The sequence below is a fragment of the Zootoca vivipara genome, chromosome 12 (genome assembly GCF_963506605.1).
Source record: "Zootoca vivipara chromosome 12, rZooViv1.1, whole genome shotgun sequence".
NCBI lineage: Eukaryota > Metazoa > Chordata > Lepidosauria > Squamata > Lacertidae > Zootoca > Zootoca vivipara.
Genome location: NC_083287.1, coordinates 6,355,560 through 6,382,823, shown reverse-complemented (window position 1 = coordinate 6,382,823; position 27,264 = coordinate 6,355,560). Strand labels below are relative to the sequence as shown.

At 42.5% G+C, this 27,264-nt stretch overlaps 1 protein-coding gene across 5 annotated transcripts in view; it reads right to left on the bottom strand.

Annotated features, from left to right (window-relative positions):
* The window catches only part of ELMO1 (engulfment and cell motility 1), a 318,071-nt gene that overhangs the window by 73,673 nt on the left and 217,134 nt on the right, over positions 1-27,264 (bottom strand). The window lies entirely within an intron of this gene.

The following is a 27,264-nucleotide window of genomic DNA, read 5'->3' as shown; positions in this document are numbered from 1 at the left end:
TCGGATCCTAGCAGTCAAACAGTATTTAGTCGTCAATAGTAATTGAAGCTGACAGATTTATATTCTGTTTGAATTACATCCCCAAAGTGTTAGCAAGAACTGAAAGGAAGTTTTTGCACTATGAAATAGATTTCTTTCAAGGATGAACGGCATGAGGTAGAAAGTCAGTGTTTGAGAGCAGCGCTTTATTTTACAGTTCTGAAGGCTGTGTTCCTTACTATCCAAACATAATGTAGCAGTAACAAATGCCACTCAAAAGCTTCCTTATACATTTCACCACTAGGAGTCTGAAGTTCAGGAGGTGTGTTGTGACTCTACTCAAAAATACTCTTTGTAATAGAATATTCAGTGGAAAGGGTTCTGATAAATAATTGTATTGAACAAACAACATCTCAAGGCTAGAATTTCCATCATTTCCATCAGAGATGGATCATCTTAATTCTCCCAATAACCACAAAATGACTTGCTCCCATTAAATTACAATGCATCGGATATGCACAGCTGGATAAAACCTGAACGAAGAACACCTAGAACTTACTAGCAAATTGAATGAATATTGGTCAATGACATACACAAACACTACCAATCTCTTCGAAAATTCACTCGGGAACATCCATGAACACGTTAATTCATGCGCCATCTCTATTACAGCTCCTATTTCACTTTCGTATACAGAGAACCTCAGTGGAGTAAAACACTTCATGTAAATATTCAACAGCTCATCAGTGATCAGACTCCATTCAAACAGCTCATATATCTACATGGAAAATATTAAGGACCCCCAAAGTGCATTAAGAACAATGGTGGGAAAACCAACCCCAAGTGAAGGACTTAAAAGATGCAGAGGATGGCAACTTACATATGCATAATTTCAGAGCCGAAAGCTCAACACATCACAACACTAAGAATCCAATTTCTAGAAACTACATGGTTCACAAAGATTTCTGTATCTGATGTCTTCACTGAGGATTCCAAAGTCTCTATCTTGATGGAGTCTGAAAAGTGAAACATAAACTTTTCCTGACTCATACAATTTCTCAGTTTCATGCTCTTCCTGACTCTGTGGTGTTTGAACCACAGAGTGTTTGAACCACTCTTGGTCTGAGACCAATAACATTGTTTTGGCTGAATGCAAACAGTTTCATTCTTGGGTGGAACTCAACAGATTTTCACACACACATGTCATATGGGGCTTCTGAGAGTATCTGCTTTAGGAGGCTAAGCTGACAAGGCAAGGAGCGTTATAATCCAGTATCCAACCCAAAGAAGTCAAAAACAAAAAATTATCTGAATTTCCACTGTGCTGACCTGTCTAGTGTAGAAACATGTAGTATATCTATTTGGGCTAGAATTATTATTATTTTTAATCCTAATTCTGAATTCCAATTTTTTAAAAAAAGTAGTTAGAAAAGAGAATGGAACCATGGTGCTGAGAACAGAGATCAGTAAATAAACCTGAATGAACTTTAAAAGCAAGCAACCAAAAAAAAACCCCAGCCATAGTAAATCCTGCATGCCTTAATGATTCAAACATTAGAAACCACCCTGTGGCAGCTTCTTCTCCACCCCCATTTAAATTTCATGTGGTTTGGAATGAAATATTAACTTGTGTACATTTGTAAAATGTTTGGAACTGATGGAATTTTAAAAAGCAAAGCATCCATATCACTAATCATGAGCAACGGGGCAAATCAAGGCAGTGGTAACAGCTACATTTATTTTATGTTTGCATATTTGGAGCCATTAAACAAAGTGCAATCATGCTACATTTAAAAAATAAAATTCTCAATAAAGGTTGCTAGCTACTGGTGCTAACCCTCCCTGCTTCTACTGTGAAGTAGCAGGTTAAATAATTCAAAGATGCTCACTTACAGAAATCCAGTGGCTCCATCATGCACGGCAACCAATTTCCCTTTGGTGCTACAGCAAGAGGATGACTTAAGGCTTTTCCTGCAGAAGGAACAATATTCTCGAACAGCAGATGGCCTCCGGTGCTGTTTAATGAGATCCGTTTTCAGTTCGCCATAGGAAAACAGAGCCCCTTTCTGCACACCTTGGCTTGGCGTACAGCTCAAGTCAAAAAGAATAAGCATGTAGCTTTGCTTATGTTTAGAGTGCTGAAGCCCAGTTGTGCTCTGATTGGCAAGCACCTAGCAAACGGCAGCCAATCAGCGTGCCTGCTTTTTTCCAGGGAAACTCCTGCCCATTTATTTAGCATCTTCGGAGGACATATTTCCTAGGTGGATAGACTTGCTTCCAGCATCTTTAACGGGGAAAATAACAGTGCCTTTCCTCTCTCTATATCCCTCGCCCCATTAGCCCTTCCTGCTATGTTTTTAGGGCTGAGGAATTGCCTAGGGAGGGTTCAGATTCATTCCCAGCACCCACCTTACAGGCGAAAGAGGGAGAGAGAGAGCCTGAGCTCAACAATTACTGATTCCATCACCATGGAAACTGACTGGATGCAGTGAGCTGGATTTGTGTAGAACATCTGCTGCCAGGCTCATAATCAAATGCAATCTCATCTTCCACCCCACTGCTTATCTGATCGGGAGTTTACTTTATATGCATGCTATGACAGCTAAAACATGAATGTGTGTGTGTGTGTGTGAGAGAGAGAGAGAGAGAGAGAACACACAGGCACATACATCTGCAGCTAAGGACACACTCGTACATCCTGCTAAATACTCATGCACATGGATGAAGCTGTAAACAACAGATGGGTAACAACAGTACATTTATAATAAACGCTAGGAAAGCCCTTAAAATAGAGGCACGGGGAGCTCACTGTATGGTTGCCACGGTGAATTGCGAAGCTTTAGTATTATATATGAATAATTTCTAATGTCAGCTGATTTGGGCTTTTGCATTATATCACACCCACATTTATCATTCTCTCTGACAGCAAACTCAGGTAGCAAATGCCAACAAGGCTGTAGCCCAAACGGGGTCACTGAGAAACAAGAGGACAATATCAGCACGCTCCGGTGAATCATGAGATACGTAGAAGTACAAAACATTATGGAAAACCACAGGAGTAAAAAACAGCCCAGTAAGGACTGAGCATGCTCAGTAGCCATGGATTTTTGAATTTCATTTAGAAAAGGGAAATGGGAGGAACAAAACAAGAGAATCCTAGAAAATGGCATGGGGGGTTGAGTGACTGATCACTCCTGTTAGAAGGTGAGGGTATACTGCAGCATTTTGTTGCAGGTCCCTCCTGTAACTGTAGATCTATTGAAGAAGATTGGAAATGCAGAATCAGAACAGTAACAGGGTGCAGCTTTTATTTACCATTTCTTATCAGAAGAAGAAAAATCATATGGTTAAATACTCCTGCATACGACATATTAAAAGTCTTCATTTGAAATGTATCGGAAGCCTCTAAAAAAACAAGTCATCACAAGTTCATATAAATGGAAGCAATATTCACTTAGGTTTAGGGCACAAAGAAAGCGGGTGGTGTGTGTGTGTGTGTGTGTGTGTGTGTATTCTTCCCCACTCTATCCAGGACTACCTGACAATATAAGAACATTAAAGTGTGGTAAAATGCACCCCCCCCCAAGGTAACCTGGGGAAATGTACTTAATGTAGCTGATATATTCTTGTTTTTGCACTCTGTTTATGCTCTAGGACAAGCCTAAGCCAGCCTCTCAGTGTTATATCCAATTAGATGTCATTATTTCAACAATAGGAGCATTATCTGGTGTTACATCTGGAGTCTCTAGTTAGTACACCGTCTTTGAAAGGTATGTACTTACATTGAGAAGTTTATTACTGGTTTTTTGTCTGGTAAAAGACTGACTTGATATTCCTTTATGATACATAGCTACATGCTTACTGAAGAAGCCAACTGTGGCGAAACAAGGTATATAACCTAGGAACCTCGTCTTCACCTGTGGATATTCCCATGCCCCGCCCGATCTTCATTCGGACGCTACAAAGACTGCCATAGTTCTCCTTTCTGTAGCATCTCTAGTCTTGCTGTGTCCCTATGGGTATACAGGGGTTTTTGGTACACTGTAACCGAAACTCTACAACACTGATCACTTGGATATCTAATAAAGGTAAAGGGACCCCTGACCATCAGGTCCAGTCGTGACCGACTCTGGGGTTGCGCGCTCATCTCGCGTTATTGGCCGAGGGAGCCGGCATACAGCTTCCAGGTCATGTGGCCAGCATGACAAAGCCACTTCTGGCAAACCAGAGCAGCACACGGAGACACAGTTTACCTTCCCGCTGTAGCGGTTCCTATTTATCTACTTGCACTTGACATGCTTTCGAACTGCTAGGTGGGCAGGAGCTGGGACCAAACAACGGGAGCTCACCCCGTCGCGGGGATTCGAACCGCCGACCTTCTGATCAGCAAGCCCTAGGTTCAGTGGTTTAACCCACAGAGCCACCTGGGTCCCTTGGATATCTAATAGTACACTCCAATAGGTTGTGACAGAAAACATCACATGCTTGTTCCTTGAAGTTCCAGAAAAATCTGGTTTTAAAAAACTTGCTGCTGTAGCTGTATCTTATTGCCAGCACATCTGGAGGATAGCAATGGAAATGAGGGTCTACAGGGTTCTTTTGCACCCAGAGTCTACCCAGGTACAGATTGCTTCAGGTACCTAAAAATGGTAGATTTCGTGTATGGAACTTTAAAGGGCTGAACAGTGCAGTCAAATTTTTTTCACCTGATGCACTCTCCACATCTCAAGCTGCTAGGAGTTGCTTGTGCACCTGTTGCAGTGTTGTGTTTTGTGTTCAAGTTGAGTTGTGTTTCCTGAGCACTATCCTCTATAAATCGGAATGATTCACCTACCCTAACAGGTGTGTTGGGTTGTAGAGCACAACTTTGTACGTCAATAAAGCAGATCTCACATAAAAAAGAAGGCAATCTAATTCAAGGAGGGGACTGCACAACCATTCCCCTTCTCTGTTTCTCTCCAACCCAGCTTTATACAAATCTCTGCTGTTGTTTAAAACCACCATCTTTCTTTGTGTTCCCCCATCCCTGCTCTATTCAAATCTCGGCTGTTCAAAACTGCCATTGGACTCTCTCACTCTCTGCTTTATTCAACCTTCTATTCTGCATTGGACAGACCACACATGAAATACTGTGTGCAAATATCTAAATGGCTGTCACGTGGAAGATGGAGCAAGCTTGCTTTCTGCTGCTCCAGAGAGTAGGACTCGAACCCATGGATTCAAGTTACAAGAAAGGAGATTCCGACTAAACATCCGGAAAAACTTTACAACAGTAAGAGCTGCTCAACAGTGGAACGGACTCCCTCAGAAGGTGATGTACTCTCCCTCCTTGGAAGTTGCATGGCCACCTGTCATGTATGACCTGACTGAGATTCCTGCATAGCAGGGGGTTGGACTAGATGACCATTGAGGGTACAATCAGTTACCATTCTCCGGGTGAGCAGTTTCATCCCTTTCAACTCTACCTGTTCTATGATTATATGAAATTGCCCACCTGGAGTATGGCAACTGAGTGGATGGTAGAGCTTTATTAACCCAGGAATGCTCACATAATCAAGACAAACGTGAGGGTAAATTGAGTTTCTTCATCAGGTGATGTAATTCCTAGGGGAAAAAAGTAAGAATGTTAAAGTCCCATTTAAAAAAGAAATGACTTGGAACTAATGCTATGTCCCAGAAGGTCTGTTGTCACTTTCAGATTTAAATGCATTGTGTTCTGGCTCCCCAGGATGAACTCATATGGGGAGCATATAATATGACAAAGAATGTCCAGGGTTACAGGTGAAGCTTTTCCACAACAGCAGATCTCTAGAACGACTGCCGCTCTCGTCTTCAGCATTCTGGGTCCTGTTACATATTGTCACACGAGAGTTATCCCTGGCGCAGCACATGGAAAATAGTTCCGAGACTCCACTGGCCTTTATAAGTGTATCTTTCTGCTGGATCTCTGTGAAGTATCAATGAATTGCCAGGAGGCAGCCTTCTGAGTGAAGAACCTTCTGGCACTAGAATGACTTTATCTAAGCTGGCTGTTGACTGTTCCTGGGCAGGAAAGACTCTAAGGGCTTCATGCATCATCTAAGCCTTGCTTGAGTATGGAGGCCTTCAGTGACGTGTACTGTGCTCCTGTCTCCTTTGGTCCTGTCCTCTGGTTCACGCCCTGATCCTGCCTCCTGGCTTGTCGTTCAATCCTGACACTCTGGGTTAGCACACCACCAATTACATGCCCTCTTAAACAACCCAGCAGTAAAATCAGCAGCAACTAGGCCCTTGAAGAAGAAGAAGAAGAAGAAGAAGAAGAAGAAGAAGAAGAAGAAGAAGAAGAAGAGTTTGGATTTGATATCCCGCTTTATCACTACCCTAAGGAATCTCAAAGCGGCTAACAATCTCCTTTCCCTTCCTCCCCCCACAACAGACACTCTGTGAGGTAGGTGGGGCTGAGAGACTTCAGAGAAGTGTGACTAGCCCAAGATCACCCAGCAGCTGCATGTGGAGGAGCAGAGACGCGAATCTCGTTCCCCAGATTGCGAGTCTACCACTCTTAACCACTACACCACACTGGCTCCCTTGACAACTTTCGAAAACCTCCTCCTAATAACAAACGGACACGGTAAAGGAATGGTATCTGCAATATACAAAATACTACTCCAAAATCCCATGAACCCCCTAGACGTAATAAAAAAACAATGGGAGGATGACATAGGCTATGGGATTAACCCCACTCAATGGACCAGAATGTGGTCTAAACCCCCCTTTAAATCCATATCAACGAAAAGAAAATAACTCACTCTGAAAATCACCTACAGGTGGTACCTAACACCAAGAAAACTAGCGCTAATACGCCCAGGAACCTCACCAAAATGCTGGAGAGGGTGCGCCTCCACAGGCACATACCTTCACATGTGGTGGGAGTGCCCCAGAACCCAACTATTCTGGACAACAGCTGTACGAGAAATATGTAAAATAACTAAGCAAGTATTAGAAATCACCCCAGAACTGGCCCTACTAAACATCTTCCAAGACAATAATGCCCATCTATACCACAAAGAACTCATAACCCACCTACTTTCAGCAGCCCCAGACACTGGAGAGACTTGTCAGGAGTAAGCATGGACCAATGGTACCAAATAGTATGGGAAACAGCCTTACTTGAAAAATTAACCAATAAACTAAAACTGACACGGGGACAAATAGAAGATGCCTTCACCCCGGTATGGCTCCCCTTCATCACATACACAGCCCAACAAGACAATGACAAAAATCCACCAACAGCATACAAATCAATATGGCTAACCTGACCCAAAACACCCACCCACCCCACTCACACATGAAAACAAAGATCACCACAGCCAATCACAAATGAAACACCACACCCTAGGCCAGGCATAGGCAACCTTGGCTCTCCGAGATGTTTTGGAACTACAACTCCCATGATCCCTGACCACTGGCCCTTTTAGCTAGGGATCATGGGAGTTGTAGTTCCAAAAACATCTGGAGAGCCAAGGTTGCCTATGCATGCCCTAGGCCAGCCCCAACCTCTCTCACCACCAAAGGAACACAAGCGAATAGCAAAGAACCTGTACAAGCGACGCTGACACAAAACCCCACATATATTAAGTCAAATAGAAACATCACCACCCGACCCCACCCCCACTCACCTCTCCCCCTCCCCCTTTTCTTCCTAATGTCTCAACAAACAAAACTGATCTGTAAAAAATGTTACTTGGGGAAAAAAAGAGAGAGCGAGACATTGCACATAAAAAATAAATAAATCCTGACACTCTGGCTTGCTCTTCAGCCCTTATCAAGGTGTTTTTATTTAAAGATCCGTTTATACCCGCCCCCAATGGCCCTGAAACATATAATAAACTTAGCAAATGGAAAATGGTATGGGGCAGAGGAGCTATAGGTGGAAGCAATTAAACAATCTGTGACCTTTTAAAGTGTGTTTGTGTGTTACTGTTTTTACTCGTTACTGCATTGTGTATTTTTGTGTTTTTATATTGTAAACCATCCTGTGATCCTCGGGTGAAAGGCAGTATAGAAATTAACCATGACGACAACAATTGCCCCCACTAACAAAGTATTATGCTTAGCCCTTACTTGACGCCAGGGATGGAGTCCTCGAAGCATGAGCTGGACACCCCACAGGTAAAAGACCTTGAGAAACAGACTGATTCACTCTGCTCAAGCTTAGTTTGTATGGATTGGGCTGTATCTGCAACTCTGTGCTCGCTGGTGAGGACTTTGGTGGAAGCTTGTTTCTGTAACTGCGACCCAAAGTCACCCCCCTGGAGCATAACACTAAGTAGACAAGTGATGTGGTTGTTGCCTTTTTTGCCGCCACCCCCCTTTTTATTGCCAACTTTTCTCTGTGTAATGTTCAAAAAATGACAAGTGACTGTTGATTCTGTTCTTTCTAGCAGGGAAGACCGGCTGTTGAAAAGCACTCTCTGAACCTCCTTCTCCAACAAACCTATTTCAGATTCAGCCCACACACCAGGTCCGATTCTGTCTTCTTTCTCACTCTTAATTCCTAAGACTTTTGCATCTGTTCAGTGCTTCCTCTCATTTAATAAGTCTCCCATGAATTTCTCTCCTGAGTGCTGCCCATGTCTCTCATAGCCACCCCCCATGCTACAGGTGGCCATGTACTCTGTAGCTGTTGCTATGACCAACATCTCAGTAACAATCCATCATGGAATTTTGTTCTCCTGGGCTTCCATTTCCTTCATAACCTCTCGGTAAAAGGATTGTTGAGTGAAATGTACAAGAACCACCCCTTTGAATGACAGCTATGTAACATTTCAGTCCACTTGCTCCATGGAACATTTTTGGGAAGAATCTTTGTCAACACTTCTGAAATTCAGTACAATCCAAAAGAAGGCAGCTAAAATTACTACCTTTTGGTTACCTGCAAATTTAGAAACCAATGCAAAAAAAAAACCCCATTTAAATTCAGTTTCTTATAACATGATCCATTTTCATGAAACAGCTTGCTCAAAACTACGTTGGTTTTTTAAACTTGAAGCTTGTGTTAACCAGCACTGTAACCCAAACATTAAATCAAAGGCCTATCAAATCAGTATGAGGAAATCAGCCTCAGAGTGTTTTGCTTTTATTCACTTTGAAAAAAGACCTGTTATCTAGCAGTTTATATATCCCTTTCAACCTGACTTTTGACTAGGTTTTAGCACTGCTTTAAAGCTGGTGGACGCTCGCCTCTGAAAGAGACATAGGTGGTGTACAGCCATGTCTATTTTTCCTGACCTCTCAGCAGCTCTTAGAATCATAGAGTTGGAAGAGACCACAAGGGCTATCCAGTCCAACCTCCTGCCAAGCAGGAAACACCATCAAAGCATTCTTGACATATGCCTGTCAAGCCTCTGCTTAAAGACCTCCAAAGAAGGAGACTCAACCACACTCCTTGGTAGCAAATTCCAGTGCCGAACAGCACTTACTGTCAGGAAGTTCTTCCTAATGTTGAGGTGGAATCTTCTTTCTTGTAGTTTGAATCCATTGCTCCATGTCCGCTTCTCTGGAGCAGCAGAAAACAACCTTTCTCCCTCCTCTATATGACATCCTTTTATATATTTGAACATGGCTATCATATCACCCCTTAACCTTCTCTTCTCCAGGCTACACATACCCAGCTCCCTAAGCCGTTCCTCATAAGGCATCGTTTCCAGGCCTTTGACCATTTTGGTTGCCCTCTTCTGGACAGGTTCCAGCTTGTCAGTATCCTTCTTGAACTGTGGTGCCCAGAACTGGACACAGTACTCCAGGTGAGGTCTGACCAGAGCAGAATACAGTGGTACTATTACTTCCCTTGATCTAGATGCTATACTCCTATTGTCACAGATGGGTGTTGGCTACTCCCGAGTAAGTACTCCACACATCCTCTGGATTTTTCAGAGTTTTATTGTGCATGCTATATACAGTGGTGAGATGTCTCAAATCATGTCTGCTCTGCATGGGGCAGAAGCCCACAATGGCGTCTCGTGGGCTCTGACCCCTCTTTTAAGACTGGGCATCCAAATGCCCCTCCTCCTTTCCCTACGGGTCCTCCGTGGTCCGAAACCAGGTTCCTGAGGTGCCGTTTTACTTACTCCCTCCTTTCCAGCCCCTGCTGAAGCTAGCTCCTCCCCAGCTTCCCTTCTCTCAGCCTGGAGCTGAGCCTCCAGGACTCTGCAGAGCCCTGAACCCTTCTTAACTCTTCCTGTTCCTGGTTTTCCCTCCCAGACTTGCTGCTGCTCTCCCATCTGATGGAAGTAAGCAGAGTGGGCTGCTCTCTGCAAGCCCTCTCTCTTACACCTATTGATGCAGCCCAGAATTGCATTGGCTTTTTTAGCTGCTGCATCACTCTTGATACCATCTTGATACCATTGATCATGGTATCCTTCCAATCTGCTGCAGGAATTTGGTTACAATGCTTTGCTGTATCTCTTCTCCTACTGGCAGGAAAGTTCCAAAAGGTTGGAATAAGAGGAACACACAAAGCTGCCTTATTTTGAGTCAGACCATTGGATGACTCAATGCTCAGACCATGCTCTCACCACTCAGCTTCATTTCTCCATTTCACCGGATTGATGCATAGCTGTAAGTGCCAATCTGACGTCACTAATATACTGGCTGAGAGTGAACCAACTTAAGCTCAACCCAAATTGTGCAGAATTGCATCTAGCGGAAAGCTAGGCTAACTAGGAGGTTACGGATATGCCTCTCCAACACCCACACTTTTTCCCTGAAGGATTAGGCCGGACCCAATGTAGTTCTAGGTAGTATATATGACTAGGAGTGCTTTCCGAAGATCACTGTATGAAGTTTGGGAAATAAATAAGAGTTTGCTGGAAAGGAAAACACCATGGTGGATCTCACTTATAGAGACATTGACAGTTAAAAAAATGAATATGGAAGGGAGGTGGGCCAGATATGGAGAAATTTTAGTGAAATTGGATAGAGGTTGGAAATTAAAACCATACAATGACATAGAAGACGTATTGACTGGATGGTTACAATATCACCAAGTGAATGATGTATTGCTGAAAGACAGAAAAGTAGGTTTTGAAAGCAAAAGGTCTGAATTTCAAACAGAATTGTTGGAGGGCAGAAGTAAATTGCTATCAAAAATGTGCAATTTATTATTGGAATGGTTTACAAAAGATGAATTGACAAAAGAAGTGATGATAAAATGGGCAAAGGATTTGGGTTATAATACTCAGTATGACGCATGGCTGAAATTGTGGAATGAAACATTGAAATTTACAGCATGTACCGCCTTGAAAGAGAATGTAATGAAAATGATGTATAGATGGTACTTAACACCGGTGAAACTAGCTAAAATGTTCAGAATGAGTAATAGATTATGCTGGAAATGTAAAGAAAAAGATGGTGAATTTTTTCATATGTGATGGACATGCGAGAAGGTAAAAGGATTTTTGGAAATGATCTACAATTAGTTGAAAAATATGTTGAAATATACCTTCCCTAAAAAGCCAGAGGCATTTTTGCTGGGTTTGATGGGGGAGGAAGTTGCTAAGGTAGATCAGAGACTGTTTATGTATGCAATGACCGCGGCGAGGACTTTACTAGCCCAAAAATGGAAATTACAGGAGTTACCGATGATTGTGGAGTGGCAAACGAAGATGATGGACTATGCTGAACTGGCAAAGCTGACCTGTGGGATCGGAAACCAGAACGAGACAAAGTTCCAAAAAGAATGGAGTAAATTTATAGACTATATCAATATTAACTGTAGAAGTTTGAAGACACTTGCAGGACTGAAATAAATCCTATGGACTTAAAATAAAACAAGGAACTGCAAAACTCAGATTGAGCTACAAAGCCGAACGGCAGGGGGGAGGGAAATCACAAGCTCGGCAGAGCGCATGGATGGAATGTATGAATATATGTTTGAATGTAGTTTATTTTGTTTAATTGAAAAAATTAATGAAAATTATTCTTAAAAAAAGAAGAAGACTACGAGTGCGTTCCAACAGCTTGGGCTGGCTAGTAGGTCAATTATCTGGAAAACAATGAACTTGCCACTCTAGTATAGTGACATTTTAACTTGGTTATTTGAATGTACTTTGTGTGAGACTGCCTGGCATTCGTTAGATTTTGTTACAGACTGTGTGCAGCTTCCACTAACAGCTTCCAATTAGTTTCTGGGTTAAATTCAAAGTAATGACCTCAACTTTTAAAGCTGTAAATAGCCCAGGTCTGGGGTATTTGAGGGAACGCCCACACCTCTGTTATCCCAGTCCATGAATTGGGATCTGGTTCAAAGTCTCTGTTATGGATTCATCCATTGTCAGAAGCAAAGCTGTCATTTACGAGGAAGAGAGTCTTCTTGGTGGTGGCTCACAATGTAGAACTCTTGTCTGAGAAACTGCCAGATCCATGTAATCTGCCTTTTCAGTAGTTAAGGGTTTTCTGTTTCACAGAGATGTGGGTAATAAATAAACTGATGGCTTCAATGTTATGATGTTTCCTGCTTTGTTATGTTGTTATGCTCAGTTACTTTTATTACTAGGGCTTTTTCAGCCGGAACTCAGTTCCAGCACCTCTCAAGTGGGTGCCATTGCCATTCTAAGAACGAGGGTGAGTTCTGGCACCCTTTTTTTCTGGAAAAACAGCACTGTTTATTACTGACCTTGTTGTTTCAAGCCAGGCCTCCCTCCAAACTTTGCCACCACGTCAAAATAACAATGGCCCTGCACATGATTTGATTTCCACCTCTCTTTGAACTATTTTCCCTTTCCAAATAATTAAAGGTAAAGGCAAATTAGGTCTTGGGAGGGCAAAGCCATTGTTAGGTGTGCACTGAGAATGGTTGTGCAATTACACGTATGGAGCACGACCTTCCTCTCCCAACAAAAAATGAGAGAGGATGAAAGGATCCATGCACAAGAGTTACAACCATTGCTTGGGCAGCATAAATATAATATTTGGGGTTTGGGTGGTAGACTGTTTTGCCCTTGGGCGTGAAGTTGAATTCTGTGGCCACTTGGTCCCTTTACAGCTCTACGATTCCATAAAAACTGCATTTCATCAGCAGTTAATTACATCTGTTGAAGCTGAGAGAAAGAGAGGGGGGCAAGTTTCATAGGACAGAGAATTCTGCATTAAAACAAGAGATTATCTAAAGGACCCTCCCTTCACCCGCAGAAGCTGCCATGCTATCAGATTATACTAACTTAAAAGTGAAACAGCAGTGGTTGCACTGGAAGCCATAATAGTTCTTTGGTTAAGAGGAGCTATAAAAATCTCATTGTCAACAGCAACATTCACTGTGATAACCGTATTTCAACTGAAACAAAACCTCTGGAACATTATACCCCAGTCTATTCATCTATAATGAGGCCTGTAGTCTAGGGAGCTTTCAGGCTGAATTCTATGCATTGTCACTCGCAAAATGAAACCCTGGTATTATATGCTTACTGACATTTACATCAGCGGGGATTCATGCAGCAAAAAACAATATGCCATGCATTGCTAATTTAGCTAAAATATGAAACAAAACACACTATGAAGATATTATCTCCATCAACGCTTTAAGCAGGCAATGACCGACCCTTTCAGTGCAATAAATTATGCAAGTTGCAATGACAGCTCGAGTTAGAAGCTATCACTTCACTTGCTGATAAACCAACCCTGCTTCAACCTATTTTTGTATTTGTGCCTGCTTGAACAGCCGAAACCTAATATTTTCTTCTACCGACTTTCAGCTAGCTTATAAAAAAATTCCTTCAGTAGCACCTTAAAGACCAACTAAGTTTTTATTTTGGTATGAGCTTTCGTGTGCATGCACACTTCGTCAGCTAGCTTGTTATCCATGGGAGATGACACATATGGCCAATGTTGGGGGTCATTTTCTACCACTTTTTTTTATCAGCCCAGATTAAATGTGGATTGTAGTGAAGTCGTAATCTGAATCCCAATTTAGCACTGCTAAAGATCTCTTGGAATAGCGATATGGGCTTTGATGTGATCCCTATTAACAGAAAACTCAGGTGATCAGTATCTATTCGTTAGGAAGTGAGTCACCCCACAAGAAATTAATGGTTCTCCACAGTGCTATTCTTTATAGAAAATGAGGTGCAGGAATTCACCCTGAAAGCCTCCCTTGTTCTCTTATAAGGGCAACGGCGTGCACCATGGCGTCCACCAGGTGCCAAAACTGCGTTCTGGTGAGTTTTGGCTGAAAAAAAGCCCTGGTTCTACAAACTCACGGTATTCCTTAGTTATAAATAAATATAACTGTTTGTAAGTTAAAAGTGTTTTTTTTAAAAAGCAAACCCAATGGCCTGGCAGTGCCTGTGTTTTTACAGGATATACGGAATGTTGAGGTGTCTTTTTAGAGGTGTGAATGAAACAAGGGGGTGAGGGAAGAAGGTGGGAAGAAGGTGGGAATAGGGTTGAGGGGATTTGTGCCAGGAGGTTGGACCCCACTATACAGTCGTACCTTGGTTTTCAAATGCCTTGGGGAACGAACGTTTTGGCTCCTGAACGACTGAAAACTGGACATGACTGTTCCGGTTTTTGAACATTCTTTGGAACCCAAACGTCCGATGCAGCTTCCACGGCTTCCGATTGGCTGCAGGAGCTTCCTGCAGCCAATCAGAAGCCGCACCTTGGTTTACGAACGTTTTGGAAGTCGAATGGACTTCCAGAACGGAATTTGTTCAACATGTACAGAGATGTTTCAGGAGGAAGAAAAGAGGGGCCCTTTCTATTGTGTAGTATGCAGTCAATGCTTACTTGAATTCTTGTCCAGGAATAGTTGAACAAGGCCAGATAAAAATAAATAATAATAAAAGAATGCTTTGGAATGTCGTAACTGCAGTAGCTTGAATTGTATGTACCGTATGTACAAATATTGACACCTGGGGCTCTGCACATGTTCATAGTACACTGGAAGGCTCATAGAGCAAATCCCATATATAATGAACTAACCAATGGGTAGGCAAACTAAGGCCCAGGGGCTGGATCCGGACCAATCGTCTTCTAAACCCAGCCTGCGGACAGTCCGGGAATCAGCGTGTTTTTATGTGAGTAGAATGTGCCCTTTTATTTAAAATGCATCTCTGGGTTATTTGTGGGGCATAAGAATTCATTCATCCCCCCCCCCAAAAAAATATAGTCCAGCTGCAATGTGACATCAGCAAAGAAGATCCACCAGAGATGCCTAGAGCAGGCACCCCCAAACTTCGGCCCTCCAGATGTTTTGGACTACAATTCCCATCATCCCTGATCACTGGTCCTGTTAGCTAGGGATCATGGGAGTTGTAGGCCAAAACATCTGGAGGGCCAAAGTTTGGGGATGCCTGGCCTAGAGTCTCTCAACATTTGCATTTATTAGGCAGTTGTGTTTTTTTAAAATCACAATACCAATGAACAAAATCTAAATATGGGCCTATGGCCGTAATAAAGTATTCGATTTGATTTGAATGAACAAAATCAAAGACAGAGACTAATAACTCTAACATCAAAGGCAGAGCCTACATAGTTGCTCTAGATTTTCAGTGACTTATTGCAAACAATTTACTTATTGACTCACGGCACCGTCTTCTTTTTGCTCTAGGGCATCCATCTCTTCTTTGGCTGTGCCCATTATGCTTTCATGCAAAATTAATGTTTCACTGGGGTATGGCTTATTTTGCTTACAGAATAATGCACCATTAATTCCACACTACAAACGCTTGGTGTCTACCTCCCCCCACACACATACTGTGCCAACTTTCTGTTTTATGCTAAGCATCTCTTGAAATCAAGAAACCTGGTATCTGCTCAGGCTCAGTTGATGGAGCTCTCTGGCCTCAGTGGGGAAGCAGTAGCCCACTGAAAATATGAGAATAGAGTCAGGGCATGGATTTTTTTTACTGACTTCAAGAGCAGAGCCCATCTTTGCAGGTGCAAGTAGAGCCCAGTGCATACATGTAGGGCAGGTATGGGGAACCTACGGCCCCCCAGATGCTGCTGTACTATAATTCCCTAGTAGCCCCAGAAAGCATGACCAATGTTTAGGGATGATGGGAGTTGAGTCCAACAACTTCTAGAGGGCCACAGTTCCCCATCCCTGATACATGCGATGCAGCTTTTTTAAAAAATGTAGTTCCCCCTTGTTTTTCTAGTAACTGGAAACTGAGTGAACAACAAAAAACTTTTCTCATGATTGCTCCGACAGCTTTTCATAAAGTTGTTGCCAGCCTGAGTCCTAATGCTGCTTTCAGACTAAGGTAAAAAGGTAAAGGATTCCTGGCAGTTAAGTCCAGTCGCAGACAATTCTGGGGTTGTGGCGCTCATCTCACTTTACAGGCTGAGGGAGCCGGCGTTTGTCCGCAGACAGTTTTTCCGGGTCATGTGGCCAGCATGACTAAGCCGCTTCTGGCGCAATGGAACACTGAAACCAGAGCAGCACACGGAAACACCGTTTACCTTCCCACCGGAGCAGGTACCTATTTATCTACTTGCACTTTTTGGCGTGCTTTCGAACTGCTAGGTTGGCAGGAGCTGGGACCGAGCCACAGGAGCTCATCCCGTTGCGGGGATTTGAACCGCCGACCTTCTGATCAGCAAGCCCTAGGCTCAGTGGTTTAGACCACAGTGCTACCCACGCTGTACACTAAGGTACTCGGCAGTAATATGAATTGCTGAAATAAATAAATATATAGTCAGATCCCTATAAACACAACCACTTTTCCGTAGCCCTTGCCTTCCTCCTTCCAGCCCTGATCACTAACCATACTGAAGACGAAGTGCCTGGAGTTGGATTTATTCACTTTTATCACTTGCTACCCTGTTTGCTTCAGCCCTTTCCCCTTCTGCAGTCTTCCTATTGTCTGGCAAGTGTAGTAAATGACTATTTAATTTAAATGTTCTGTTGAAGATGCAGCATGTTCAAGACAGCGTTTTCTGACCCCCATAAATCACCCTCCCTAAACAGGGCTTCCAGTATCTATGTAAGGAAAATTACTTTGTGTGCGAGTTAAGGTTGTCAATTCATCATTGACTTGAGCCTTGGGAGATCTGGGATAGCTTTACTAAATCTTTGTGCCAACACCTTCCTCCTATTGGGCAACAGGTCTTTTGACATGTACCAGAGGGAATACCTGCACCAAATGTGTGATTATTTGCAATATAAAGATGTTCTCTCTTAAGTAAAAGTTTCATTAGTGGTAAAGGTCCCCTATTGGCTGTGGCTGACTGCTCCTTTTTAATACTGTTCTTGCCTTCAGAAAAAATCTGATCCGATGGGCAGGTTTTCCAAAGCAGCAAGATATATCTATTAATTCAAAGAGACTATTCACTCATTACTTTCTGTCAATAAGTGAATCTCTCACTGAAGTGAATCTCACACTGTAATCAATTAAACTAAGTGGGATTTAGCTTTGAGTAGACAAACTTAGGATTGCACTCTTGGGCATATGAACACCCTCCCCTATCACAGGGACAAGTAATCAGCCGAACTAGGTTGTATTGTATTTGTTTGAATGCAATTGACCCACAGACCCAATTCTACCCAATAAAACATGTAGCAGTCTGGGAAATACTGTGTTCAAATAAAGGTGACACAGGAAACTTCATTTTTGCCTACATCCTCCCCACCCCAGTGAGTCAGATGCATGTACAGAAACCTCCTTCTAGGTTGAATTTTCTTCTTGGGAAGTAACAACTGAACACGTCAGCTGCATTGCAGGGGTTGGACTAGATGATCTACTGGGTCCCTTCCAACTCTACAGTTTTATGCTTGTTGGATATATCCATTCTAGGTCCAAAGCTATGAATGCAGACTAGCCAAATGTAAGAAACATTTTATATAGAGAAAAACTGCAACAACCCACTTGCTACATTTCCAACAAACTAAAAAGAGGGTATTTATATGAAAGATAAAATACGAGATGTTTCTTAAATTAATACAATCCCTGCAAAAGATGCCAAATAGCATTAAGTTCCAAAGTCCCTTCAAATAAATGGATTCTAATGAAGGAGAGCCGATAACCCTCAGTGCACCCAATTATTGTCTCCTAACAGGTTTTCACTATAACTCGATGACTTTTTTTTCAATTAGAAACCACTCTCATTTTATAAAAAAAATGTGCAGCAGGTTGCAGTGAAACAAGTTAGAATGACGAATGAAAATGTTTTAGTTATGTGCCCAGAATGCCTAATGGATAGGATGTATTGAAAGGAATCATCTGCTTGCAAAACTATAAAGGTCATAAAGGGCTTATGACCTCAGCAGCAATATGTAGAATTTAATATGCACTAATCCCAAGAGCTGGAAAGGTAAAATTTACTCAAAAATTGCTTTATTTTGTATTACCTCTCAGTCTGCTAAACCTGTCTTCGTCAAAGGAATTCCCAGTTCCATGGCTTCACTCCACCAGCCACTCCGGATGGAAACTTTCAGGCAGATTCTTTATTATTATTATTATTATTATTATTATTATTATTATTATTATTATTAAATTTCTATCCCACTCTTCCCCGTAAAGGCTCTAAATTTCCTATCTTCAGTAGAGGTCAGTCACTGCTACTGTCACCTGCCTCAACCTCAAATAGTTCTGGCTCTACCAGCCAACAGGGAGGTTTGAACAGTGAACACGGTTCTATGTGCATACAAGCTGTTGCAGAGTTTTTCAGCCACGCTCACTCCATTGGATTGCTCATGGGTCACTGCGTCTGCAAAGATTTAAATATTTACCTATGCATATCAAACATCAATCCTGCTGCTGTTTAAATTGCCACTGAGAGGCGCACGCCCTGATTTTATTTCTTATTTCTATTCCAGCTGTTGAGTCGCCCCAATGAATGTGTAAACCAACTTGCTACTGAAGAACTTTGAGTTAACCAGGTTATCCAACTGGGCAAACAAGCCTTGCTCCCCTCCATAGCTGCCAAGTTCTCCCTTTTTTAAAGGGAAATTCCATTATGCTGAATAGGCTTCCTCGCGAGAAAAGGGAAAACTTGGCAGCTATGCTCCCCTCTCTGAATAATGCATTTTGAAGAAGAAGAAGAGTTTGGATTTGATATCCCGCTTTATCACTACCCGAAGGAGTCTCAAAGCGGCTAATAATCTCCTTTCCCCTCCTCCCCCACAACAGACACCCTGTGAGGTGGGTGGGGCTGAGAGACTTCAAAGAAGTGTGACTATCCCAAGGTCACCCAGCAGCTGCATGTGGAGGAGCGGAGACGCGAACCCGGTTCCCTAGATTACGAGTCTACCGCTCTTAACCACTACACCACGCTGGCTCTCCAGTGGGTCGGGAATGTATTCTGCAAGGAGCACTAGATAATTTTGTCCTCCTTACATTTGGATTTGCTATTTAAGCTTAGAGCAGCTGCCTTCAGAAATCCTCGTTAGCTCATGTTATGCTCCTGAAGGTAGGAATAGCAGACACCAGATAGGACTGTTCAAGTTAGAGAACTTACAGTACATATTTCCAAGCAATTGCCAGGTAAAGGCAGTCATCCTTGGCATATGATATCCAACAGCCTAAGATACTCTCTTTTTTATCACAATTGTTGATATACTATTGGACATTGTTCTACAGAGGAAGTAGCATAAAGCATTTTTCATGTTTAAAGCCTACTTTGGGGCAATCAGTCATTTGCTGTGAACAATTCCTTAACTATGCTACCATCAGAAGTCACTGGGAAGAGTCAGCAGAACAAGTCTTCATCAAGCCGAAAAGGAACCCTTTTCATATTTATGTCCTGACTTGTTGCAAGCCCGTTAACTTGTCAGGAAATTCATAATGCAAGCAATAACCCCCTCTTTTCAAATATCTCAGCATTCGCTTTGCCTTTGAATTTCAGTAGCATATTGGGAAAGATATAGCTCAGGGGTCAGCAAACTTTTTCAGCAGGCCGGCCCCACAAATAGCCCAGAGATGCATTTTAAATAAAAGAACACATTCTACTCATGTAAAAACACACTGATTCCCGGACCGTCTGCGGGCCGGATTGAGAAGGCGATTGGGCCAGATCCAGCCCCTGGGCATTAGTTTGCCTACGCATGATATAGCTCAGGCATCCCCAAACTTCGGCCCTCCAGATGTTTTGGACTACAATTCCCATCTTCCCCGACCACTGGTCCTGGTAGCTAGGGATCATGGGAGTTGTAGGCCAAAACATCTGGAGGGCCGCAGTTTGGGGATGCCTAATATAGCTGCTTAAACTTCATGTACATAGGCTTGGCTAAGGATTTACGTACCGTAACAGTAGAAATATTTTTCAAAGCCATGAATTTGCAGTATCTATAGTTAAAGCGAATAACTGGATACATTGGGCAAAGACTAAAAAAACGAAATAAAAAAGCACAGATACCTACATTATGCAATCAGTATCTTGTTTAAAGAGAAACTAAAGTGATTTCTTGTCATTTGCTGGCTATTTATTTCATATATCAATGAAACTTAAGGGCAAACTTAAGGACTTAAGGGCAAACTGCCAAAATCATCCTTGCAGATTAGGATATTATAACCTCCTGATCTAGACACTTGATGTCTTATGTGGTTGAAATCGTTCATATAACCCGTTTCCTGTGGGTTCAACTGGCCTTCTGAGCATTAAGTCTCTCTCTCTCCATGCACACAACTCTTTATCCTGTATGGAGAACAATTATGAGAATTATAGCTTGATACCACTATTGGGGTGAGGGGCTAACAACTGGGGGGAGGGTCTGCTGTAGTCTCTAGGTTTTTTGCATGTGTATTGTATCAATAAAAACAAATTAAAAATTAAAATATTGATGGATTATTCTCAATGTTAATGAGAGGCGACACTTAAAAAGAATTAGCTTGCTTTCTCCCAACCATTCTAATTTTAAAATACAGTGGTGCCTCGCTTAACAAACGCCCCGTAAGACAAAATTTTCGCTTAAAGAAAGGATTTTTCTAGCGGAGGTTGCCTCGCTAGACAAATTCGTTTTACGAAAAATTCGTCTAGCAAATCACGGTTTCCCATAGGAATGCATTGAAATTCAATTAATGCGTTCCTATGGGCAATTTTTTTTAAAAAAAAATTCAATGCATTCCTATGGGATTCGCTAGACAAATTTTTCGTTATAAGAATAGACCCGTGGAACGAATTAAATTCGTCTAGTGAGGCACCAATGTATTTTGAAAAAAGATACCCTGAAAACCTTTTAATTTTAGCTACACTAATTCACTTCCCTGAGGCCAAACAGGTAAAATATTCTCCCACTTTAGACAGCTGAACAATTCTGCACTATTTCTTTATCAGCTGGTTCAGGACAGATGCAACCTCCTAGCCAAAATTAGGAAAGAAAAATGTCTACACACGCCAACCGCAAACTTCAGTGATTGGAAATACTGTGTTTGTGAAATCCACAGACATACCACCTTCTGTAAAACTGGGATGGTAAAATAATCTCTTAGGGCACATTCAATATGCATGGAAAATCTTTTACAACTTTCTTTACAAAACAAAACAAAAGTTTAATGGTTGCAGACAACCAGCTGCATTTTTGTTTTCCTATAATACCCAAATGGTACGAATAATTCATGCAACCAGGTATGCCAAAATAAAACAGAACCAGTGAAGAGAACTACAGTATAGCAAAAGCATAGGTTAAGCAAGAACATGATCTTACCTCCAAGGGCCCTTCCAGGCTGGGGTTTTATTTCTAACATGCCACTGTTACCATATTATTGCTCTCTGGAGGGACACTCTTTGCAGAACATTTGTGGCATGGAAAGTTAGCAGGAAACTACAGGCATGTATGTATTGCAAATAATTCAGTACGTGCACCTCAAAATATTTGCCGGTGCAAATGGTCTTGAACAGGCACCCCCAAACTGCGGCCCTCCAGATGTTTTGGCCTACAACTCCCATGATCCCTAGCTAACAGGACCAGTGGTCGGGGAAGATGGGAATTGTAGTCCAAAACATCTGGAGGGCCGAAGTTTGGGGAGGCCTGGTCTTAAAAGTGTGATCATGTATAATCGCCTCCACGGCTTTTTCAGGGGGAACTCACAGGAACTCAGTTCCACCACCACTCAGGTGGGTGCCATTGCCATTCTAAGAGAACGAGGGAGGTGTTCATGGTGAGTTCTGGCACCTCTTTTTCTATAAAAACAGCACTGATCACCTCAATAACATCACGAGCATACTGAACGCTCAGTAAAAACGGGAGATCCTAATAGGGAGCGAAGTTATGTGCCTCTTTCTAGTTCATATTACTGTAATAGCACCAACCAGGATAAAGAAAATAACAAACTTGGTGAAGGGGGATTTAAAATGTCTATTTAAAAGCTGGAAAATTTAATGAACCTCTCCGCAATGTTAATATTCCTTATTACACATAAAGTGGTTCAGACTGTACAGTTTATTTAGAAAAAAATTCAACTGAGATTTCTTCCATTTATTACAGCATTGGGAATAAAATAAAAATAAAAAGTTGACCTAGTGGAGAAGTTGACAGTCAAACTATGGAAGAACCATAATGTCCTCCAGCAGAGAAAGCCCTCAATGTGTACAGCAGCTCCAGCCAGCTGAAAAACTCCTGCTACCTCTAGATTAGAATATACAATTTACTTTCATTAATGAAAAATTAAATGAAAGAGGTCTTCCTTCTTCAGTTATGATTAAAGATGAAAGCTGGCTGAGTAGCTTTCAGGAAGATATTTGGATCCCAGGAGCTAAAATCCAATTCACTGTAATTGCTATACAATCTCACATCAGATTAACATTCTCTCTCTCTCTCTCTCTCTCTCTCTCTCTCTCACACACACACACACACACACACACACACACACACACACCACACAGGAATAATAAAATATATGCAACTGGCAGTTAAATATATACAGTAAGGTTGCTGAAATGAAAAACTGATCTTAAGGATGAGAAGAATCAAAACAAGAAACCAATGCTAACAATTGCCTAGTTTATACATTATGGTAAGATGCGGTTAACACGGGCATCCCCAAACTGCGGCCCTCCAGATGTTTTGGCCTGCAACTCCCATGATCCCTAGCTAACAGAACCAGTGGTCGGGGATGATGGGAATTGTAGTCCAAAACATCTGGAGGGCCGAAGTTTGGGGATGCCTGTGCAACGAAACTCCGATGCTGTCAATAAACTATGAGACGGAGGGGTCCAGGGGGTGGAGCAATCCCCCACTCAACTCCTTTCGCCTTAAAATAAACTCCTTACTACTTCTGGGCTTCTTAGTAATGAGAGTCTAATTCCAGCTTCCGTGGCCTGATCTCATAAAAACTCAGGGCTACTTAAATGGACAACCTCTTGCCTACAGTAAAGGGTCCCCCCCCCCCCGCTAGGATCCCCACTGTATCAGTTTGCCTTTTCAACTTGGCAAATTTGTGGCACTCTAGGTTTTCACCCGATTGCCCCTTTTGTGTGACTCTAGGACACAAACTATCCCCCTTTTCCCTGAGGTAAGTTTTGCCCTCTTCTGAGTCTCCACCTCTGTGGGTTTTGATACGCTGCTGGAACAACTGAGACGATTCTCCTTGGCACAACAAAGATGAATTTTATTTTCTTGAGAACATAGTTTTTCTTTTTCTTCTTAACGATTCACAAGGTTACAAACTTAGTTACAGTTGTACACTAACTCTGTCAAACTTTAACCCCAATTTAATCTAAGCCTAACCTAAACCACCACTAACCTCACTTCACACCCTTCTCCTTCCCTCCTTTGTCCCCACACTCCCCTCTCCCTCTCCAAACGGCTATCCCCTCCTCTTTTGAACCGGGAACCGCCCCGCCTCCAAGAAATGCGCTGTCCGTTAAGTTGGAAATGGATTAACCCTTTCTAATCCAGGGTGTAATAAATCTTCCATACCAGGGCTAATCTGTTACAATTTGGGCTTGCAATGAATGAGTAGCCATGAAGCTTCACTTGTGGTTAGATCCAAACCCTAGATCGTGTTTTCTACTCTTCCCAAACAGGGCACAATCATGAAAGTCAAGTTTTCTTCTCAGCCACCCAGAATAGATCGACTTGAAAAATCTACCTCTTTGTGAAGTAGCTGCATAGACATTTTATTCAATTCAATGTAAGTTAGCTGTTCCAGCCAATGGCCACAACAAACCCGCAGGAACAGTACCAACAAAACAATACAGATCATCCCTCCATCATATGAGCCAACATCCATGATATAAGAAACCATTGCACTACAAGCATATAGTATGAGCTACATAAATAAACAAGTTTTTGAATATTTAGTACCCCCCAATCCCCGGATTCCTATTTTTTATTGTTTGCCTAAAATACATAAAAATATCCTCTCCCCTCCCAGGAGACCTATTGTTTCGGGTACGGGGTCAGTATTGGAACCCACTGCTAAATACAGTGGTGCCTCGCTAGACGAAATTAATTCGTTCCAGGACTCAATTCGTCCTACGAAAATTTCGTCTAGCGAGGCATCGTTTCCCATAGGAATGCATTAAAAGTCAATTAATGCGTTCCTATGGGCTCCGGGGGGAACTGGTGGCGGCGGCGGCGCTTGTTCTCTTGGCTCGGGGAAGGCAGGCAGGCGCTTTCCCGAGCCAAGAGAGCAAGCGCCGCTGCTGCCAACGACAGAGCTGGATCGGATGAAGCTTCAGAAGCTTCGTCGGATCTGGCTCTGTCGGGCGGGGTGGGGGAAAGGCGAAGGAACGATCCTGCGCCTTTCCCCCACCTCTGCCAAGCCCCATGCCGGCTGTGCGCGGCAAGAAGCGGTGGCAGGGGAAGACGTTCCCCCGCCGCCGCGTCTTGCCTGCCTCCCCCGACATGGAGCGCGGCTTCGGAGGTGTCCGAAACCGCGCTCCATGCCGGCTGTGTGCGGCAAGACGCGGCGGCGGGGGAACCTACAGACTGTAATTCACTTCTGCACTACTCCTCATTTCACCCTAAACGTCTTAAAGACAATTTACCTTATGGGTTATTCTTACGGCTTAAGAGGAATTCCTCATGCCATGAGGACTTTTCCAGTAATGCTGAGTCATTAGCTACCTCATTACAGGCTAGAGGCTATCCACCTGACGTGATGGAGAAGGCTAGAATAAAATCTGGTGCTAAACAACACTCCACTCTTTTACACCGGCCTGCCCCACCCGAGACTTTTGGCAGAGTTACAGCTTCATTAGAATATTCACCTTATACTGACAAAATCATTAAGAATGTGCCAGGTTGCTCGGAGTTTCCTTTGATAGGACTTAAACGGATTAATTGTCTTAAGAACTTATTAGTACATACTGACGTTAAACAGACCATCTTGCACCCGTATCCCTGGGGGTCCTGTGGGACATTTTAGATGTGGCAGGTGTCCCGCTTGCCCTCTGGCCTTGCAAACCAAGGTGATTTGTAACGAAAAGACCAAATTCAAGTTTGTTATCAACCATTTCAGTACATGCCAAACAAAAGAGGTGGTATATTTAATTAGATGCCCATGTAATTTATTTGATATAGGGTCAACTATCCGGTCTGTGGGAACACGAATCAGTGAACACCGATCCCGCATTAGGAATGCGGTTCGGGAAGCACCCCTGGTTGAGCATTTTTTAGCTAACAGTCATTCAGACTCGGACTTGCTGTACACCGTATTGTGGATTAACAGGAGGAAGGGGAACGCTAAACGTGATTATGTAAAATTATTAAGACAAAAAGAATCACAATTTATTTTTATGTTCAAAATGCTCCATCCAGAAGGATTGAACTCTGAGTTAGATTTGAATTGTTTCATCTAATTATATTACTTTCAGGATCTTGAGGTTGCATGTAACTTTAAAAATTCCAATAGCCTTGATTAACTAGGGTGTTACCTGTGGTGGAACTGTATATTAAGCTTTTCATTTCCTGCTTCAGGCAGCAGGAGTTACATATGTGTATGACCCCTGTTCCGCAGATTGCATACAAACGCTAAGGTATGTTTTATTTTTGTATTTTCCTGTATTTTTTCAATGTTAAAATATTATGGACTGTATAGACTCGTGTTCATGCTGGCCATTGGCCTTAATATGATGTATGACACAATTAATGATATATATTTATTTGATTTATTTTTTGTAGTTAAAAAACTGAAGAAGACCAAACCGAAACAGTATGATTACCTTGGATCACTGTCTCGCATGTCATTATATTTTGCAAAGATAAAAACAGATATATTTCGCCCGTGGAATTGGTCGACGTGTTGCCTCCTTTTTTTTGGGTAGTGTACCAATTATGGCATTCAAATTAGAAATTTCCTTTTCCAATTTTCCTTTGCTTTGAAAAGAGACATTGGTTGCATAAAAGCTCCCTTTTAAAAGAAAAGGGTGGGAAACGCAAGCTCCTGGCCCTGTCGCCTTGTGGGTTCCTCCTGTGCCTGCCCAGCAATCGGGGCAGAATCCAGTTGCCCCCACACTTTCCCCTTCCCCAGACAACAGGGAGGAGGGGACATGAAGAGAACGAAGTAGAAATGAAGAAGCGGGTGGGCGGGGGCCTCTGGAACGGATCCTGTCTGTAACACGAGATACCACTGTAATGCTAAAACTGTGTAATGCATTACTGAACATTTCAGCTGCTGAGCTCATCCATATGCTTAAATGAAGCATAATTCTGTCAATGTTTTAACACATTAGAATAAAATGCCACATAAAAGACTATTGTCACAATCGTGTCCGACTCTTCGTGACCCCATGGACCATAGCACACCAGGCACTCCTGTCTTGCACTGCCTCCCGCAGTTTGGTCAGACTCATGTTGGTAGCTTCGAGAACACTGTCCAACCATCTCGTCCTCTGTCGTCCCCTTCTCCTTGTGCCCTCCATCTTTCCCAACATCAGGGTCTTTTCCAGGGAGTCTTCTCTTCTCATGAGGTGGCCAAAGTATTGGAGCCTCAGCTATTTCCCCACAATTATTTAGTACAGTGGTACCTCTACTTACGAATAACTCTACTTATGAATGTTTCTACTTACGAATGGAGCTCCGTCCGCCATCTTGGATGCGGTTTAGATAGGATTTTTTCTACTTACGAATTTTTAGATAGGGTTGCTTCTACTTACGAATTTTTTCTCCCAATGCATTCCTATGGGATTCGACTTACAAATTTTTTTGACTTACGAATGTGCGTTCGGAATGCATTAAATTCGTAAGTAGAGGTACCACTGTATTTTAAAGGTGGAAACAGTTTCAATTATGAAATCTTGTTTCCCCTCACAAATGTTTTATCACACCTCCTACAAACTGGGGTTAAATTAGGCCTTATTCTTATTTTTTAAGATGAATTTGGTCTATGGGTACTAAAAGCGGATTCAAAACTCTGGTTTCTC